General features: G+C 42.7%; 1 protein-coding gene across 2 annotated transcripts in view; it reads right to left on the bottom strand.

The window, feature by feature from the left end:
- her6 (hairy-related 6) overlaps positions 1–18,538 on the bottom strand; it is a 58,682-nt gene extending 40,144 nt beyond the window's left edge. The window contains exons 1-2 of one of the 2 annotated variants that reach the window (XM_042416474.1): positions 18,472–18,538; positions 17,745–17,909 (exon numbers count right to left, since the gene is read on the bottom strand). The gene's annotated coding sequence lies outside the window, so the exon portion shown is untranslated. Of the gene's footprint in view, positions 1–17,744; positions 17,910–18,274; positions 18,374–18,471 lie in introns of those variants that run through there. The other variant, XM_042416475.1, reaches the window with a different exon arrangement.
- Positions 18,539–20,344: the final 1,806 nt, after the last annotated feature.

The raw sequence follows: 20,344 nt of genomic DNA, 5'->3' as shown, positions 1-20,344 counted from the left end.
CCTGTGGGTCATAGCTAGAGAAGAAAACAGTGACCTGGGTTTAGTTGATGACTAATGCCCCACAACCAATCGATTGCCCAGTGAGGGTCAGAGATAAGAAGCTGGACCCGTTGGCCAGAAGAAGCCTGTGACCCCGCAACCATCCATCTCTGTCCTGATCTGGTCCTGCTGAACGTTCGTTGCTCAGTTCTTCCATTAAATTCTCCTCCGCTGACAAAGCAGGCAGATGCTGCTATCTGTTTGTCTGTCCAGCTTGGCCTATTAGGACATAATACCACGCCCACCTCCCTCTCTCTTCAGTCCTCTGTGCAGCTTGGAGACCTTGGCCCATTGCAAAAGACATAGAGGACATTGTACCGAGCCTACAACCCCTTTCAAAGTGTTAGGGCCCCAAACTAAACTTCTCCAGAGATGAGTAATGGGATCTACTGGCCCATATTGAATATGCTTTGAAGACATTCCTGGGGTTTTTGAAAAATAACACAATAGCTAATTTCAAAGTGAGGTCAAACTATTGACTTTATTAGATTCCACATTTTTTCTGTCAGAGGGATCTAATTTATCTATTTATATATTAAATAGAAAAAGTGAAACACAAAAAAATAGACAACAATCTTTAAAATAACAATAAACAGAAAATCAGTCTTATGAGGAGAGGCAATACTTGCAGCTGTTGGTTTTTAATGCTTGTATCTTAAAGCAGGCTCAGGAGGAACAAAATTGTATCATTGAAAATCAGGAAAAATGAAAAAGCAAGAAAAAGTTCAAAAAATAAATCTTGTCCCATTGAAAACAAATTTGGATTTCTCATAAAATAGAAATAATACTGAAACAAGAAAGGTTGGAATCATTATATTGGAATCACTACATTTACATTTATTCATCTGACAGATGTTTTTGTCCAAAGCAACATACAAATGAATCATCATCAATCAGTCAATGAAGTTATATGATGGTCTGTTATGGTTTGTTCATGATGTGACTTGCTTTAAGACCAAACATTTCTGTTCAGAAATGTTAGATCTTAGTGATGACCTGCCCCCATGTTTGGGCCTGGGTCAAGCAAAAACTGGTTATATACCCAACAGGTGAGGTTTACTGCGCTAGGAGTCTTTGAGACTGTCCTCCCAAGAAAAATGACAAGATCAGTTGTTCAAGATGCCCCAAAGCACCTGTCGGGGTGGATGGATGGGTCAGCAAAACTCGGGGGGAGACTTTAACACGGGGGATCACTGTTTGTTTCCTGTTTCCAATCACAAGTCAACTTAGATTTTTTTAAACCATGACTGCAAACCATGTGGTTATTATAGTAACCATGACGACAAAGGTCCATTTATCTTAATGTAGTGTCTTAAGTATTAACTTAAACCCAAACCATGTTTCCCTTAACAAAGTAATTGCAAACGCTAAGACTCCTAGCGATGTTGTCCTGTTTGCTAAAGTCCATTCACTGAGTAGGACATAATTATATAAGCTTAAAACAAATAATGACAGAATTATTTGCTGATATGAGACTCACATCTGATCACAGGGTCATGAAGTTAGTTTGGTTAGACCTGTACGATTGTGATATTACGCAACAACCCTCTGAAAAAATGAGAGACGGACATAAAGAATGGTCAAATTATGTATATGACGGATGATGATCACAATTATTGTTGATCTCTCTCTTAACGGGACAACCAAATTGCACTACATCAAAAAGCGTCTCATTGCATTGCAGCTGTTGTCAATATCTCACAAAACTGGTGATATTTCCATTACACTGTATTAAATTTCCATCACTTTATACCTCTCTCCATACATCCTCTAACATCCCTGTGTTGTATAAATCTATGATGTAGGAAACTCTAAATCCCATTCTCAACAAGATTATCCGTCAATTCAGGTGAGCTGTATCCAGGTGCTTCTCTTTCTCACGCTGTGTTCTGTAATGCAAACGCTCCCAGCTGAAATTCAGCTGAAATTCAACTCAGCCTTTCTGTAAACCCAAAGAGACTCAACCCACTCCCCAAACAAGTAATTTGCCTAAGCTGCCTGTCAGTCGGGTGCATTTGTTTGCACTGAGAGTTTAACTCCGCAGGGCATGGAGGATGCTAATTGTGTTGATTTGGAGGGGGTCCCTCAGGTGTGTGTGTGTTTGATGGTGGGGGGGAACACCTGTATGAATACACTAGCGTGCCTTCAGTTTACACAGAGCCAAGCAGGGAATCACTGGCACACCTTTTCTCTTGATAGGCAAACAGAGGTTCAGGCTTCATGGGGTTAGCACCCTGCAGAGTCTTTCTTAGTTTGGTCTAATGTTAGTAATTATCCTACCAGTGTGAACCTCATGCCATTAACAAAACAGAGGTGGAGACAGAGGGAGGAAATGTCAGCAGGAGCCTGAGTTTGGACCGACCTAGTACCTGACATGACAATGTGACTGAATTGGTAAAACCTGGAGCAAACACGAAAGGTTAACATTATATGTAAATTAAGTAAGGAATAGCTAATTTACTAAAGCACAGTTTCAGCAAACTAAAAAAAAAGAGGCTCATATTCGAAATCTTAAACTTGTCATGATATTACTTGAACTTTACTAAAACCTTTAAGAGTAGCTTTTCTATTAAGGCTATTCTCACCACTTTGGCAAACACAAAGCAGAAAGCTGGCATGTAAACAAAGCCCCTTTAAAACAGTACCGTCTTTACCCTGCCCCCTTGAAAATGGCCCAAATTGCAGCACCTAAAAAACCTAAAAAAGCAAAAAAAAACCCCCCACAAAAACAGCATCTGTGACATAATATCAAAAGGGCCATTTTCTTACATTCTGGAGGGGCTAAGTGTTGGCTGAAGTGGTCAGCAACCATTGGAGTGGTCAGCGTGGAGAATTCCCTGTGCTCCATCATTCTGATGGCTGTGTCCAATTGCTTTATACCAGAGCAGCAGGTAGTCCTAGCTGCTGGGGTCGCAGCTCTGACGGCCTCGCCCCATTGGCCCAGGGGCTCTAGCCAGGGTTCACGGGTCAGGGCCTTGTCCGGACATAGGCTTGGCTCCTGGCCAATGGGTCGAGTTGGTCAGTGGTGGGGAGCAATGGTGGTCAGACGAATGATTTATAGATGCACCGGATGGAGAGAATGCTAAGAGGCCGCACTTAAATCTGGCCAGGGTTTTTCTTAAAGTTTCTCTAAAGGCACAATATGTTCATGCTTTGCTTATCCCCCACCATAAGCACTTGACTTGAACTTTTTGACTTGAGCTGTCAGCTTTTTAAGACGTTTTTTTTTTATACATTTCAAAAATCGGATGCCATTGAGTCATCTTTTATTTTTCCTCTGCATATGTTTCCCCTGAAACCTTCTGCTAATGAACAAAACCTGGGCTAGCTCACATCTTTAAAAATGTGGTTTCAAAACGATCTGTTGCCAAAAGTAAAAGACGAGCTTGATCTGTCATTCTGTCGCGAACTGTTTATCGCTTGCCAACCTATTTAAGTGATTCCATCAAACTGGGACACTTCAGAAGTAGGTTTACAGGCTCACAAGTTTTCTGGTCATGGAAGGCAGGCGAGCTCTGATTGCCCTGAAGGGCGTTTTGTTCTTGTTAGGGTATTGTGAACAGATGGACTTCATACCCACTCGCCCAAATCAAAGATGGCATTTGTTTTTCATGTTGGGTGATTTTAGGGCTACATGGACGATACAAACAAAGCCTTTTTTAAAATGATCTCACAAAAATCAAATCAAGAGAGACATTATGCTATCCAGGATTTGCAGATGACTCACTTTAGCCTCATTTAGCTAAACCAAGAGAGCATAATGGAGGAATTTGTTAGAAAACCCATATTCAAAAGTTAGAAATTATGAGCACAAACAGCTATACATGCTTTGTATCATCACAGAAAGTAAACATTTGGCAACAACATCATAAAACATCAAGGGGAACAGCTGCCTGGCTCATATTCCCAACAATGTAAACCATGGAGCGAACAAACTACGTAATTCAATATAGCCACGAGGACAAACTATTGGGCGACATTTCCCGCATTAAAGGAGTCATAAACCATCCCGTGACTAGAGCAATGGCCCAGCATGTGGTTTATTTTTGGGGGACACACTTAAAGGTCAGGCGGTAATCCACAGGAGTTTGTGAACGTATTCTCTTGGCAGAATCACCAGCTGCCATTTGTGCGTGGGTGGACAGTTTGTCTCCGTTGGCCTGCAGAGCTGAGGCCTATGGCCATGAAACCGTCCTGCCCTTTCAGCTAATTGTTTGTGGGTTGCTTTTAAATTTATTGACAGTCTTGGTGATATAGTGCTTCTTTTGTGTCGTCAACCTATTGTGAACAGCATTAACTATGGCTCCTGCTTCCCTGCACTTGTGCTCCATGGCTGACAAGGGGCCAGAGAGCAGTGTGATGCCCAGCGGGAGTGCCCTCTCCGTGGGCAGGAGAGGAGACCTTTACAGGTGCCTCAGCTCTTCTCTTAGCAACGCCCTGCTGCTGAAAATTTGTTGTCCCCCTGTGGGTGTCTTTCTGAGACTGTCAGCTGTGGGGCCCCTGATGGGAGATTTGTTGATATGATAACTCGATTAGGCCCCAGAATGGATGACATGGTGGCAGAGAGCAAGTCTGCAGCTCCCAGGGAGGTGCTGACTCCTCTCCTTAACCTCTCCTCAGGAGACCAGCGTTCTGCACAAGCCAGGCATGTGGCTCCCAAAAGCCCTTGCTGAGCCTCTGGTAATCAGTCTCCCAGGCACAATGGTGCAGTTCACTAACCAAGCAAAGAATCATGATCCTTTTAATAATTTAAGTATAGACACAGTATGAGACTAGAGGACTTCACACAAAAGAGAATTCACTAATTAAGAGCACTGAATGTGAAAGTTCCTTATTATGTGGATTTTATTTCAGGATTTATCATCCAAGCTTGCCTCTGTATCTTACACCTTATTTTCCTAATTGGCCAGGCACCATTTCCCAATTAACTCTAAAATTGGTTGATGATTGCCCTGAATTGGCACCAGATACCAGCGTACAGCTTAAGCAGGAGTTGAAGATAAAGTTATGGACTCAGTAAATTGGTAATTAATTTTAAGCCATCAAAGCATGGCTATTTTGGTCGCTGGGGGAGGGATATGGATTGAATCCCAGGTAGTCAGACTGGTATTATCAAGTAAGACTCTAAAGATACATTAATGTGCTCTCAACACTGATCCACTTCCGGAGTAATCTCAGCTCACCGGTGTCAGCCAGGGTTGCATTATAAACTCTTTTACCCAGTGGTGAAGTTAGAGACTGAAGGTGGATTTAAATCAAAAGAGCTCTTCTCCCTCGACGCAGCTGCTAAAAGCTCTGGCATATCCGCCCAGGTGTAACAGGGTCAATCAGTAACCACTTGAGAGTTAATTAGAGATAAAGTGTATGTTAATGGCAAGGCTTCGCTTCACTCAAACATTCCAACACACCCGACTTGTACACAAGGTCTGTTTGCTGACGGGTTGGTTGCCACTTGCAAAATACCCAAACTTCTTAGACTTATCCCACAAAAACTCTTGGCCCTAAAGGTAAAACAATCATTAAAAAGATATGTTCCTACTTATCCTTTGTCTCCCTACATCCCAAAATTACAGCAGAAAGCTACACAAAGTGATGCTTTGGTCTTCAGACAATAGCAACAAAGTTTTTTGTAGTAACTGACACGGTAATCAGTGAAAGCTAACAATATAACTTCCAGCTAACACCATAAACACTCAAGTCTGGAGGATCAGTACATGTCAAGCCAAGTCAGTTTTATTTGTATAGCCCAATATCACAAATCACATATTTGCCTCAGGCGGCTTTACATTCAGTACAGCAATACAACATCCTCTGACCTTAGACCCTTCGATTTGAATAAGGTAAATCTCCCTAAAAATCCCTATAAAAAGGGGAAAAAATGTAAGAAACCTGAGGAAGAGCAACAGAGGAGGGATCCCTCTCCCAGGACACACAGACATGCAATAGATGTGTGCACAGAAAAGAACACAAATTACAGAATACACGGCAAGCGCGCTCACCAGCTGTCATATGTCATGCTCATATATACGCATAGTGGACAAACACACACACACACACACACACACACACACACACACACACACACACACCTCCCTCCCACCATGCCTATACTCAGCACCACAAAGCCAGGCAGTGGCTCAGACAGGATGTAGCACATGTGTATCATATTAGGCAGGCCTTCCCAGCCGGCAGGACCGTAGGTGATATTAGATCTACAGCTGGCCCACTCCCTCCGTCTCTCTGAGCTGCTGCCCAGCCTCCAGCCATCTCAGACTGATATTTCACACATCCCTCCGCCCGTCTCACAGCCCCAGTCACAGGTGGGAATGCCTTCACGCAGACCAACAACAAGAGAGCCTGTTGTAATGAGTATGTGTGTGTTTTTCCCCATGGAGGAATCACAGACAGGGGAAGCTATTCAGCGTGCCCCTTCAGGTCAGGCAAAAGATGTGGAGGGGCTGACCCGACATGGCCCACATCAAAGCCCAATGGACACAAACTGGAGCAGGAGAGTTCAGGGGAACATTTCTGTGTAGGGAAAGTGAGCAGTTCTGTGTTTATCCATGGTAGAGAGAACCTGGAGAATGTCACTGAGTGCCAGCCGGTCACCCCTGAATGACTGCAGGAAGTAGCAGCTTGATGCTTGCCATCTGTCCACATCTAGGGTGATCATGGGAAGAAGTCTATTCTATCCTTATGAACACGTGGTGTGTGATAAACTCACAGGTGAGTTTGAAATACTAGACTTCTATGTTGGACATTTGTCAGACAACAGACAGGATCTGCAGGTAGCCAACAAAACAAGCACAGAGCGTGCACTCAAGTGATGGGGATACATACTTCATATTCTCATTTGTGCCATAAAACATCTATAAACATGTTTTCCACTGCCACTTATTTCCACCAGTGTCTTTAAAAAGAGGAGGCTGGAAAAGGCATCAGTGGATGGTCCACACTGTTCCTGACTGATTAGGAGATTCTGCTTGTGGAGATATGAAACACAAGGTATTGATTTGTGACTGTGACCCCAGGCTTTGAATGGAGTTGAATGTCAGACAATGACTGGTTAATGTGTTCTGGTTATCAAAGGTCACAGATGTAAAAGCAGGGAAAACAGTGGTTTGGTAAGTGAGGGCGCCTGATGCCACTGGAGAGGTCAAGAGAGACGAGCAAGATTCATGTGAGAATAAATAATTCAAGTATCTTCATTCAATAAATCTAAACCCTTATTTTACTACACTAAAATAAATACTTAGCTGTAAAACTGTTACAACGTTACACAACTGTTACTAAGTTTTTAAGTCGGTTGTATTCCATAGTTTTAAACTATAGAATATAAGATCCATGTTGGATGCATACAGATAAACTAATAAATTTCTCCTTAAGTAAGTGTGCATTACTTCAATAATATATGGAGTATCTTGTGGAACTTGAGCGCAAATGATTAAAAATATTATCTTATCTTAATACATAAATAGTAATAGAGAGGTAAAGTCATGACATCACATCCAGGCTAGCCAACTAGCTTCTGCAGCTAAATGCAATCTGTCACTTCTTTCTTTCATCAGTCTTTCTGAACCTTCTGAAACTGAAGGTTTACTTTTCATATTCTAAGACAAATTGGCATCCACCAGAGCACTTGCTGTTATAAATTTAACAGTTGTACAAAGATAACTGTGTGAGCATACAAAAGACTACAGATCACATGAAATTTTACCAGCGTGGCAGTGCGAGTATTTATGTCATCATAACTTGGCTTTGTCCATATCCATAAAATTCACCAATACTCTTTCCTCTGAAGTTGTTTTTTCAACTTACTAGCTGTAATCTCTGCTGTCAAAAAACTTCAATATCGTTCAGTCCTCTCTGGCCTACAGACATGTCTAAACTTGCTGTGGCCTCTCGACCTCTGGACTCGCCTCCTCCGTCAAGCAATGACATTTAACTCTCAGTGTCTGGTTTGTTAAAGGCCACTAATAACAGAAATGTTGAATGAATAACAATATTAGATTGTTTGTTTGTTTTATTGCCATCTTTATCTAAATATAGCAATGAACAACATTACATACTGTTGAGAAGGCTGTTTTACAGCTAGATTGTTAGTTAAATGCACTATTACAAATGTCAATGGGATTGTCTTATTTCTGGAACAAAATCTGAATGTTCTAGTTTCACTTCAGCTCTGTATAACACAATCTCTGAACAACATCAGCTATATCAAAACTGGAGGACTACATCTCAAAAACTGAAAAAGGCACTTCATTCGAGAGTAACCATGGAAATAGCAAACAAGAGAGATATAGTAAAACTGTAATCATTTCTCTAGTTAGCTTGAGCTTCCATGCAGATTGGAGCCCTCAGCACATGCTGCTTGGTGCATCGGCCGAGCTGTGATGCATTAATTAGAACACAAATTCATTTCGCATTGATATGAAAGGCACAGTCGCCACCCTCCTACTCCTCGCTAGAACACTTGCTGTCATTTTCACACAGACTCACACTCACCACACTTCAGCTTGTGGTGTTGTGAGTGACGCAAGGAGGGATGTCGTCAATTAACTGTGGCCTCTTGAAAGATGAAATGACTCAAAATATTGTTTTCTTGCCTATTTCCACAAAAGGAGCAGTGTTGACATAGATGGTTAAGTACATCTGAGATCCAGAAACTATATGAGTTTAAAATGAAATTCAACAGTGCCACTGGCGTGAAAATCTAAATGTAAGGGTTCTAGTATGCCTGAGATAAGATGAAACTTAATTCCTTCAATCACCATTGAAATTATTGAATAACTAACTGCAGCTGTAACAGAAGCAGGACAAAAATGTACCCAACTGAACAGCTGCTATTGATTTGAAAGAATCTGTGCTATGTTAACTATCGATAGTTTACAAGTTAACAAATGTTGGCAGTTTACACATCTGCAGAATCATCAAGAGCATATGCAAGACATGGATATACATGAAACATATTGATCTAAAAATGTAATATGTTGTATACTAATAATCATCACAGTAGAGATGTCATTCAATCAGAATAATTACAATAGGAAGATAACAATGGTGCTACATCTGCATATGACTAATGATATTCATGTTATCAGTGGAAACGAACTCAAATAAACCTGCTTGTTCATGCAATAAAAACCAACAATGAAATAATGCTGATAAAAGGGGAAATGTGACTTTCAGGTTACATTTATTACATTGATGGGAAATGTATTATGATAAAAGTGCTGACAGGATTATACACAAATTGTTTTTACTTTAAAAGGTTTATTACCTTGATGGCAAGTCACCACATTCTCTAATAGTTATAACACAGATTTCTGACATCATACTGTCCTCTGGCTGTCCTCGCCTAACTCTATCACTCAGTATTTGTGTCTTATATGGTTTGAGTGGATTGGCAGCTGAGAATATTTCCTTTTGAGAATCCTGTTTGATTTAGTGCTGGGCCTTTAACTCACCCTGAAATCAACTTTATGTCTCCAGATTGAAATCAAGTCACTCACTGGCGTGCCAGTCCCCTCACACTGACCTCACACATACACATGTACAATACGAGGGCCTGTCAGCCTATTTGCCCTGACAGAAAACTTAAACTAGAGAAGGAAAGGTGTTCTATCATCTCTCACCAAACTGTACAACAGAGGAAGAAGAAAACAACCGCACCTGTTTGTGGGTTTAGGCCATGTTTAGTTTTTCTTTTCTATTATATTCTGTAATATGTCATATCTTACAACAGGAGCTATAGCTTATTGCATCTTATCACAACTCATCCAGACTCCAGATATGCGAAACCGCAACTTATAGAATAAGGCTGTTATCCTGGATAAGTGACACATTCACACTACTAACTGACTTTCTGGAGACAAACCGTCTGGCAGTAGATGTAAAGCATGACTTCATCACGTTTCATCCTGCACCAATGAGTGACTGTTTTAGCAAGTACTTCTCAGACGTCAACACCGATGAGTAGGTGCTATCCATTTAACCCTGCTGTCATGAGCACGTGCAAACGTCCATACTGAGAAGCAATCTATGGCAAAATATGGCATTCATAAACTGAAAATCAGTTTGAGGAGCAAGCAGTACAGTACTTGTATTGAGCTGTTTAACCTTGGTGTCCAGACATAGTCAAGAGCAGAACCACCCTGCTGTGTGTACACATCCAAAACATGTCATTTGAAATTGTTGTTTTTAAAGGTTGGTGCAGCGTCAGAAATAATGTGGACAGTTGTGGTGAAGAAGGAGCTGAGTCTGAAGGCAAACGTCTCTGTGTATGTTCCAAACCTCACCTTTGGTCATGAGCTATGGGTAGTGACAACAGTGAAGATAAAAGCGTTTACTTTGAGTGAGCAAGCTAGAGGAAATGGCTGGGAAGAATCTTGTTACCTTGATTAGCCTGCTGCCACTGCGAACCCAGATAAGCAATCTTGGCATTTTTCCCCATCAGCACACACTGTTTCATTCAAAGGGGTTCTGTAAAACTATTACAGGCTGCTGTGGCAGTCAGATGCACACATGCTCTACCTCCCAGATCCTCTAGTTCAGTTTTATCAAGGGAAATCAATTCTTCCTGTCTTTCTCACACATATACTGTATACATATGCAGGCCTGGGACAAAGAGAGTCAACCCCGCCTTGTGCTGAAGCCTACTGTGTCTTAGGCACGCACAGCTCTACTCTAAGTGCACATCACAGTGTAAAACTGTGGTTTTCCAACAATCATTGTAATGTGTAATACAGCAACAAGCCAGCCAAATGTAAACTAAACCATCTTCCTGCTTATCTGTGTCTCCATTATGATCCCTTTTATTAATGTGACCAGTTTGAGTCATTTCAAAGCTGTATAAATGAATTTAGCTATTCATATCATCTATCAAAGACATTTTAGAAGTGGGCTGGCTCTTATTTAATGTTCACATGGAAGCAACAGCAATGGAACAGAACTACCTAATCACACACAGACGATAACACATTTCTCCATGGTGCCGCTTTAAAGGAACCCCAAAAAAGCCCTCAATCTAACCCACCAACACAACCCACCAAGCAGAAAGTGCGCAACATTGCAGATTGCTGAATTAAAGACAAATGCTTCTATTCAGTATTTAGATGAAAAACAAAATACAATCATTTCTACTTTACTTCAAACAAGTCAGGCCATAACATTTACAAGGGAACAAATTCCTGTCTGAGAAGATGAAATATTTTTTTTAACCAAAGGATGGCTTTTTTGTGGGTGCATCCCAAATGAGGGGGTCAGACAAGTTAAGGCTTGTCCTAAAATGGACACATGTTCTCCATTGTCAAGCTGACTTCTTTCCCAGCTAGGAGATCAATGCGACCTGTCAGAAGTCACCCACTTGCTGTCAGACCTCAGAGTGATGCTTCAGGGGAGTCGGGGTTAGGGGAGGGGAAGAACAGCGAATTGTAGCGAGGAATCTCACAGGGCAGTCTGCATTTTTGCATTTTAATTTCAGAGGAGGTGGGGGGTAATGGTTAAGAATCGCGGGCCCCCTGGAGGTGGTGATTGGCTGGAAGCATCCTGCTTGTAGCAAAAATTAGGGTGCAGATAAAAGCTGGCAGATGTGGCAGATACAGTGTGTTGGCATCTGTTGCTTGTTACAGTCACACTTGGTAAATTAATAAATGTGGATTAAAGGGAGACTTTCTGCAATTTCTGTGGCTAAAAAAGATGGTCAACAAGAGGAAGTTCTTTAGCAACACACATAATCAACCTCAAATTTAACGTATTGGCCCTTTAAATTGGCTCTCAAACAACACATGGTAGTATTGAAACCAGCAACAAAACACCAGAATACTTGTTTTACAATTCTGACGTCAGTGAAGCTGCGGTCAGTTTAAGGTCAGTCTCCAGCAGTAGAGTTGACTGGCTGGCTGTCAATCAGTCAGGCCCTGATCTAGTGGCCATATGTGATGTGGTCAGTGTTTGGGTGCAGCAGGTCTGACGGACAGCTGCCCCTCCTTGAGCCCCGGCAACAGCACCTGCTTTGTCTGTCGGCTCTGCTGACACGTGTCCCTCTTTGTGGCCCCACGCAGTTCCCCCACTGTCAGAGCCAAGAGGGGCCTCAACAGGCAAACACATCCAGGGCTTTTACCTAAGGTGCTGACTGACCGACAGGAGCTATGCAAGGAGGGGTCGGGTGGGGGGGGAGGGGGGTTGCTGATGAAGGAAGGATGGAGTTGGAAATGTTGAGTTCTGTAGAGGTTGTGCAGAGGTGAGAAGGAGGAGGTATGTTAAGGCCTTGGGCATGGGCAAGGTATGATGCAGGGTACAAAATTCAGATAAACAGCTAGATGGTGACTTTCACAGCATGGAAGCGGAGCAAACAAGATAAGCAGGACAGCTAATCATCTGTCAACTTTTACGACCCAGAACAGATGAGCAGAGCTGCAGCAGAGAGGAGGTGGCCAGGGCAGGGAGGAGTGATTGGCGGCTGGAGGGGGCGGTGGGCGGGCAGCTGTCAATCACCCAGCCTAGTGAGGCCTGGGGCACACCTGTTCACCTTTGCATAGGGCTGGGTGACCCTTTTAATTGGAGGGGTCAGTGCAGGATAGTGTGATGAGTAAAGCAGGATGGGGATGTTGTTATTCTGCAAATAAAAGGACTGCTCACCCCCAATATAGATCACCTGAGTGATAGCGGAGCAGGTCAGTGAATCAAAGGCATTGTTGTGACCTTATGCATTTTATGGCCCTTCCATCCAAAGTTAGCTTATATTATACCAGCTATAAACACACTGAGAAGTAACACCTGTAATTTTACTCCGTTACTTTGTTTAGCTTAGAGCCCTTTATTCTCTGATCACAGACAAAGGCCTGTCAATCCCCATTAAAATAACCTGGGCAACTGTGTTGTTTGTTTATTTTACATGATTATCAATGACAGAGCTATTCAGATTTTACCAAACTACCATGACTAACAGAAAATACTGAACATTGCATAAGGATCACATTACAAATACATCTAACTGCTTTCAACATTATATAAAGATGATATTTTGTAATGTACTGAGGTGCACAGCTCTGTGCATACACATTATGCACCCTATGTAACCTGTTTAATGTAAATATTAAACACTGTACTCATTCTGGATCTCCGCCCTGTGGCGTTCCCACTCGGCAGGCAAACTTTCTCATGCTAAACAAAGGAACTCATTCACTGACCGCCGAGCACGGGTGAACAACTGTACAACTGAGTAGGTGTGGGAACATGAACCATCCATCCTGTCCACATCTGCAGCACACTTCCTCCCCCACAGATGAGGCAGCTGTTGTACAGTAAACTTTGCCGTGCAGCACCCTCCTCGATCAGAGCACTTTCCCCATTGTTAGGATGAAAAGCACCGCAGCGGTGGTGGCCCCAGTCCTCAGGAGCAATGCCTGGCTGGAGCTTATTTTGGTTGGGCTTGCCCAAATAAACACACCGAGACCTCGCAGCCACAGCTGTGGGCCTCTCCCTGGCTGACCTCCTCTCCTGTGACTCCTCCACTCACAGAGAGAAAGAGAGAGAAAACAAGTGAGCGAGAAAGAGACAACTAACCCGAGCCAAAGCCTGCAGAGGTTAGGAGGGCCAAATGCTGCTTATTATCAGAGTCAGGTCTTTCCCACGCCTGCAGGCCTCGTGTGTGCAGCCGGCGGCATGCCTGCTTGCCAGAAAGTGTTCTCAACTACAAACTCATCTACAGTCATCCTCCCACTGAGGGAGGGGGATGAGGTTTGGTTTCTCACTGCTGGACAGAGAGGAAGGTTTATTCAGCAAGTTTCTGTGCAAAGACCGTGAGGTTTAAATACAAGAGGGTGAGAGGAATGCAGAACGCCTTTCTTCTTTTAACCTGCTGCTCTCAGAGTGGATGAGAGTGTGAATTTGGAGTTTGACAGCTGAGTAAATTGGACTAATGGGCTGAGCTTGCTGGAATGAAGGTCACATTGTGCTTGTTCCTATAGACCCGCTTATGGGAATAAGGCTACAAACTGCTGCCTTGCTGCAAGAAATGAGGGCATGTTGCTGAAAAAACACACCTGCATATTGGCATCAAAATTTCATGAATGGATCTTCTTGGGCAAAAATATCCCAAAGCTAAATATTTATCCAAATTAGATGAGAAATTGGCATTGACTCTAAAATCTTATGTTACAGACATGCTATCAGGCATTAAATTTACCTTGTTTTGCATGTGTTACATACAAGAACAATTTGCAGATGATAGGTATATATTATATTATATTTATATTATGTTGAGATTTTTTTCAACAATATTCAATATTCATAATCATAATTTCAGACATTTAGATGCTTAAATGTATTCAAAAACTGTTCTTCTCTTTTACATTTTTTTTTTAATCTGTGTTTAATTGTAAGAGGCAAAATGTTAATGTGTCACTGATGTTTATGAGTTTTTTTTGTAGATACATTTAAGTCAGTTTGCATATATTTAATTCAGGATATCAAGCCCCGCACCCACCTACACAGTAAAACACCCACAGCCACCCACTGAATTCCTCCTACATACAAACCCACACACACCCACCACCTCATACACACGTATCCGTCCACTCACAAAAAACACCCACGCACACACATCCATCAACACTAATGAATGCTCAATCATCCGCCCGGTAACTCCCACGCACACAAACAGACACACCGACTCATTCCCCAACAAATACAACAGCAGCCCATGTCCTCCTACACACAGACACATACGCTCACACACTCTTTACCCCCTGCCTTGCTCCATTTGCACCGTCAGCCTGATGCAGAGCTGAGTCAGCAATCACCCATTGGTACGTGTGTGTGGAGGAGCCTGCAGCCTCTCCAGGAGCACTTTGGTGAAGGAGGGAAAAGGAGGGACAGATGGGCTGAGAGAGAGCTCCTGGGCAGGTAGTCATCCCTAGAATGTGGGGGAGTCTTCGGGGGGTCTTGCCGGGGGATGAATGGCCTTTAAATGCCCCCCGCCCACACCCACTGAGTGTCCGGGGGGGAGCTATTGTCACTAAAGACTCACCCTCCCTCCTCCCCCTCCTCCTCCTCCTCCTCCTCCTCCCACTCTTTATGCTGAGTGGGTGCATCACAGGGAGATCACCACCTACAAACACACCTGCAGGAATGCACTGGAATGAATATGTAGGGTGTCAGCAAATGGACCGACATCTGTTATGTGAAGACACGCAGCCTTCCTCGGTGAATATGAATGACATCTCTCCAAATTTCCCACTGAATTAATGGGATCTTCGTAGTGCTTTTTGCTGCAAAAACAAGGATATGATCCAGCTCTACAACTGACACTAAAGTCGCTTTTAACTCATGCCAGACTGTGCCCTTCTTGCAACAACCTGGGCAGCCTGAGTTTAGCCCACAGAAAATAATTGAAGCCAGGAATAAAAAGGTTCACCAATAGAGCAGAAAGAGAGAGTCAGAAGCTTGGGAGAAAGTTGAGACCGGGCATTAAATCTCTAGTCCCTTATTCTGTCAGCGCCACCACCGCCACAGAGCCACGTCAAAAAATTACACAGCAGCTCCAGCTAGCAGGCAATTACAGAGTGGGGTCTATGAGTGACGCCTGTGTAGGACTGGCTGGCACTCTGTTCACTGACAGGTACTCACAATTTACAGCATAGGGTTCATTTTCAGATGAACTCAGTCCAAGAGCTGGGCGCACTCCCAAGGCCCTCTTTCTGTTTCTCATGGTCGTAATTACATTAAATATAATCATTCAGGCCCAAATTGCTGGTTAATGTCTGTGGTTGTACTCAACCAATGACTGCTAGACTCTGAGAGGAAGAGAAAGCAACAGGGAGACTGAGAGGTTGAGAGAAACCCGTAGAGAAAGAGGGAAGAGATAAAGGTTGTGATTGCCAGGGACTCCGTCTGGGCTTGGTGGCGGGCCTGATGGCACAGTGTCAGTGTCGTTGTGTGGGTGTGTGTTCAGGAGCGGTTTCAGCCCAGACGGACGTGACACACACATTCAAACGCGTGTCAGGAGGCCACCCACGCCTGACACAGGGAGATTGCCAGGCCCTGACACACGGAGCGTGGTGAGGTGACAAGTTCGTCAAGAGACGGATCAGTGCCTCCTTGCCACATGTCAGTCACTATCTCTCACAGTCATGTCTCACTCTCCCCCTTTACTCCCCCTTACCTCCTTCCCTTCTCTCATGATCTGAATATGTAAGACTAATAATTTGTGTTTCATAACCTCAATACAAATCCATCTTCTGAGGCATGTATTACTGGCAAAAAATTGCAGAGTTAAATGTCAAATATCTGACCTCCTCAGAGTATCATTTTATATTCCTAAAGTAGATGATAGAAAGCTCTCATGTCAAATAATGTCATTCCATATCGTTTACCGTAACATCACACAGGAGAGCTCATTTTTCACATTTAATAACTTTAGACAAAGCCCAGATGTAAAGACAGTGCCACTGCCAGTGGCTGATATTGCCAAGACTTGGTAATTTATTCGCCTCCAGATCCTTTTTCTCAACAGTACCTACAACTGTGGACTGACGAGCCTCCCTTCAAATGTTCCTTGTGGTTTCTGTTGGGGCGTTCAAGACCTCATGCAAATGCTTAATCACCTCACTTTACTGTTTGTCCCAACTGGCAAAGTAAACAAAAGGCACACTTGGGCAGGCGTCTTAAACAAGCTGAAGAGCGTAGGAGGTTTCCAGAAATAAACCACAGCATGCAGTAAAATCACAGCGGAGGGAGGGTCAAGTGTGCCAGATTTCAAAGGGAACCCATAAAAAGACAATCTGGTTTTCACATTTTGACGAAGGAGGCAAAATGTGGCTGAGATACCATGCCACCGCCGTTTCCAGCAAAGGGTGCTATCGCCAGCGCTTACTGTAATTCAATCTCTGTTCATGCGTGGGGATTTACGGCTATTGTTAAATCAACGGCTCTCAGAGCTTGTAGTCGAAACCCAAAATGATTAAGGTTTTCATTTCTAACAGTCACTACAGCAGCAGATTTTGATTAATTTTGATGTCTCAAAAAGGAGAACAGGGAGCAATCATTTGAATTGACTGTTACTTGGTTGACATGGAAACCTGCATTTTTTTTCTGTTTTGATGGCACATGACTTAGAATTTTAAAAATCATGCACAGATCTTTATAGCACACATATCACATCACAAGTAGTATCGTGTCCAAGTATTATATCACCTGTAACAACAACCATCTGTGCCATCAGTCACTCTCCCTAACATTGCCTTCAGTTAAAGATCTCTGGACATCTCACATCATGTGCATGTACACTTGCTATCTCTCTCCCAGACCATCTATGAGACCTCAGCAACACACCAAACGGGATAATCCCTTGTCAACATGTTACTGATCCTGGGATTGGGCTGCCCCTGGGCCCTGATCTCCCCTCTGCCTCCCTCCTTCCTTCATCACTGGGTCCCTCAGGCCGACATGGACCCTGACAAAGCCCTAATCCATCACCTCCTGTCAGTGAAGGCCGCACTGCAACACCCCCCCTCATGGGCCAGCATTAGCCTAATCCACTGGGCCAGGGCTCCATGAGAAAGGAGCGCCCACATGGCTTCACCCCAGTTCTGTTTACTCGTCCCATCTGAGTCAACACACTCCCCAGAAAAGAGAGGAACACCGTGAAGCTCCTGGGCCTATCCTGAACCGTCCACTGCACCCACCAGCAGAGGAGGCTTTACCTTGGGTGGTGATGCAGTCTGTCAGTCTGTAGGTCTGTCTGGAAGGCCTCTGGTGTGGTAATGTAATCCCTGGAGCAAACACAGACCTCCTGACTTCAGAAGGGTGTAGCCTACTGTTGGATGCCTCCCTCAAGGGGAAAAGTACACTTTGATGATGGTCCACATCTGTGAATCGACAGCGAAATGTATAGCCTTCAGGGTGCACTCACACTACATATATACACATGAAATGCATACAACAGCTAATGATAGTCACAGGGTGGAAACGGGAAATTACATATTTACTGTCAAAGTGGTGCGGAAGCTATTTGGTTTCAGCAAATAGCTCAAAGCACTTAGCTTAGTGTTTTCAAACAAGTTTTTGAAAACAAATATAATAAAAAAAGATGACACCACAGTTTGGATAATGTTTGCTAGAAAGATGAGAACTCGGTTGAGCTGACAGTTTTGTCAGCTGTCTCAGCAAAGAAATTCACATCAAATCTTCTTTTTTTTAAAGCTTGATATGAGCATAATAGATAACAACTCACCACTCTACAAAATGATGTAATTTTGAGCTGAAACTTTTTGGCTCACCAGGTGGAAGCAATTAGAGTAATCACTGTCTATCACTATCTAATGTTAATGTTAATGCGCTAACTGGCTCATATCAGTGTTTTTGATCAATGTTTACTGTGTTGTTTTATTCTTTACATTCATAAAATACTAATACCATAAGTACTCTTACCTAAACTGCTCCGATAGGGAGAAGCTGGCCCTCTTCTCTTCAGGCAGGTTTCAGTGACCATTCAGAGACAACACTTCCCTCTAGTGGTGGAGATATGAACAATTATTCAGTGCCGGAATCTAATGGCTGGATAATGAATGAAGAAAATAATGTAACTGAATTCAGATTTAAAGGATGCATTTTCAATTAATTAGTAAGTGGACAGAAAATCACATGTTTTATAATAAAGTATGGTGTGTGAAAAGGCTCAATTTGTGCGGCGAACTTCTGAACTGAACCTTTGATGTTACAAACACAGACACACATCAGCTCAGTTGGCTTTCTATTTGTTATTTGGCCTAATTGTTTCTTCTACTGTCTAATATAAACTTGGACAACAATCTGCTGCTGTAATAATTTCATCACCACTTTTGTTTCATTTGGGAATTTTAGTCTGACATCATGGCTTTTGCACACAACAAATACAGTGTACATGACACTGCAGGGTGAAACTCTCAGTAAATGTCAGAGGGGATATTAATCCTCTCTCAGTTTATCAAATTCAAGTTGTAAAAACAAAACTGCAGTTCACACAAAAGTGCTCATAGTGTTTGTGGGGTTAAATTAATATTACTCACATCCTGAGAGAACTTTTTAGGTCTGCATATAAACTTAAACCAAAATAACCAACCATAATTAATGGAAATCAGTAGTAAAAAGAGAAAGATTGTGTAAAAGAGAAAAATAAATAGGGATGGAAATATTTATTCAACAGTTGCTATGGTTAAAGATAATGAATAGTCCAGTTTATTGACGAATTCCAAACTTGTGTCAAGGGATATAATAACTACACTTGTTAAATTCAAGATAATTACCCCGTTTTATTGGACTCACTCAAAATGATTTAGACTCAATATGAAAGAAAATACCAAAAGCAGCCAAGAGGATTAACTAGTCATTACGTTAAAAACCTTGCTGATCATAAAAACAGAGATTGGAAGATTTTACTCACAGATTTATAGATAATATTGAAACATTTTCTTAGCTCAATATTTCATTCTACTTTCACCAAAATGCACTCGTAGAATTGACTGACTTGACTGCAAATTGACCCCAGACCCTGGTGAAAGCAGCGCCGATGCACTCGGTAAACATTCCCAGAGGAGAGGAGAAAACACACCTGAGCCTGGAGGTGTGTGAGCCACGTGCAGAGGGAACTGAACCAAGGTCTTATTTTCCTTAACACTGACTCCCTGGATGGCTCGTCCCTTCTCTCCTTTCTATGCTTGAGTTACCATCCCTTCTCCTGGCAGGTCTCCCTTTATTCCAAACCTATGTGATGACTACATGTCCCTAAGGGCCCATCCGCACAGAGTTTCACATTCTCTGCAACACATATTGTCTGGCCCAAGATGAACAGACAAGGAATTCTGGCAGGAAAAGGGAGTTATTCTGCCTGAAGGGGGAGAGGGAGCTGGTAGTGGGATATTTCAGGATCTCCTGGGGCTTTGTTGGCATCCCGTACGGCTTTGTTATCAGCTCCAGTGGGGAATTAGGGGATATTCAAGGGGAATCCTGGACTGCGGGTGGGGTGGACTTGGCAGTAAAATGTACAAGTAAAATGTGCATTTGATTTGTGTTGAGTGTATGGGGTTGTTATAGTTTTATTGGTTACATCAGGGTTTTTTTACTTCATTGCGAAATATGCTTTTAATTTCAGTAGAATTTCAGTTTGAGTAACACGTTTTATTGTTCAGTGATGATAAAAAAAAGATGTTCAGTACTTTTTGCTCAACTTTGACCTATGATGCTGGACATCTGGAGACTTTTCAAACTACTTCTTGCATTGAGCAATGTTTTCAACTTTTCATCGATTCCACTTTTATTTTTGTAC

This window comes from Thunnus maccoyii, chromosome 7 (genome assembly GCF_910596095.1).
Source record: "Thunnus maccoyii chromosome 7, fThuMac1.1, whole genome shotgun sequence".
Classification (NCBI taxonomy): Eukaryota; Metazoa; Chordata; class Actinopteri; order Scombriformes; family Scombridae; genus Thunnus; species Thunnus maccoyii.
Note: the sequence above shows the minus strand (reverse complement) of the source record. Positions and strands in the feature narration are given on the sequence as shown.